Source organism: Prunus avium, chromosome 3 (assembly GCF_965620075.1).
Source record: "Prunus avium chromosome 3, drPruAviu1.hap1.1, whole genome shotgun sequence".
NCBI lineage: Eukaryota > Viridiplantae > Streptophyta > Magnoliopsida > Rosales > Rosaceae > Prunus > Prunus avium.
The window spans coordinates 28,249,451-28,250,908 of NC_142286.1; positions in this window are offsets into that span (position 1 = coordinate 28,249,451).

Genomic DNA, 1,458 nt, shown 5'->3' on the forward strand with positions numbered 1-1,458 from the left:
CTATACTATTTTTAAAAAAAATCAAAAAATAGAGTATAGACAGTATAGCCGCGCGGCTATACTATTTTTAAAAACTATTTTAAAAAAAAAATCAAAAAATAGAGTATAGCCGCGCGGCTATAAGGAGAAGACCTACAAACTATGCATAAGTTGTATCTGTACATCAACCCTAGAGCTTTGCAAGCGTTGCCCCCTCAATCAAAGAGCTAAGGTTTACAAAACTATCAGATTGCATCCTTATTGTTTTTTTTTTTTTTTTGCCAAATTGTTAATGCCCAAAATCGGGTGTCAATTAGAATTTCAAATCCTTATACTTCATTCAAAACAAGGCCTTAAAGAAAAAGAACTGGGATTTTATAATAGGGTTTTTAGGTGGGGAGGTGTAAATTCGGAGATGTAAAGCCACTTTTACATCTCCTTTACACCTTCGGGAGATGCAAATGTCATTTTTGCTCATTAAGGAGGGAATAATTCTGTTTTAATAGAATTATTCCTTTCTTGAATAATTGGATGGAGAGAATCAATGAGATTTAGTGCCATTTACTCTATTGTCTAAATAGGATAACTCCCATCATAATATGGTGGGAGGAGTCGTTTAGTGACATGTTTAGTGAAATCCAATCACTAAAACTAGAAAAAAAAAGGGGTTTATTTATAAAATATGACATGTTTTTTCCATAGAGTTATTATCACTTTCCCTAGGTTGCAAGTTCTAGAGCTAATACGTGCAACAAACCCTGACTTCTAGAAGCGATGCATTTATTAGATTTCCTGACTCTCACGCTGGGTTTCGAATGATTTCATCCTATCCTTTATACACTCTTATGAAGAAACAACCAATAGTCACTCTGTCTACCACTGAAGCTGAGTTTGTTTTAGCAACTTCATGTGCTTGTCAAGCAGTTAGGGTAGGGAGGATTTTAAAAAGGTATTAATCATGTTCAAGGTCTTACCTTCTAAATAAACTACAATTTCCACCCTTTCGCCCTATCACCTTGTTGTGTGACAATCTCAACTTAATCGTTATCTACATCATTATTATCCAAAAATGGAACACCCCAGAATAAACCTCTGTAGTAATAGGTCAAGTAAGTCAATCTACATCTGCTTTGTGTTTTGGAAAGTAGGATCATTCAAATGGAGTATCACCTCGCATAAATAATTTAAGTCAAGGCTTGGCCTTACCATTACAAACTAAAACACATTAGCATTTTCATACTCCAAGGGAAGAGGCAATATTGCCTACTTCAAAGTGAAGAGGTATATTGGGTGCACTGGACACCACGCGACGTGCGGTGCTCTTCCAGCAATTGGACCTTACCTCCAGGCTGAGCCATTTCCAAGGTGGGCATGCTGTTAAACAGAAAAGATAACTCTTCCCGAGGCCCCCACCCAGAATGTTATATTTCCAACCACATGTTATTTGGGTGCAATTGGCTTAGAACAAACTGGTATGTA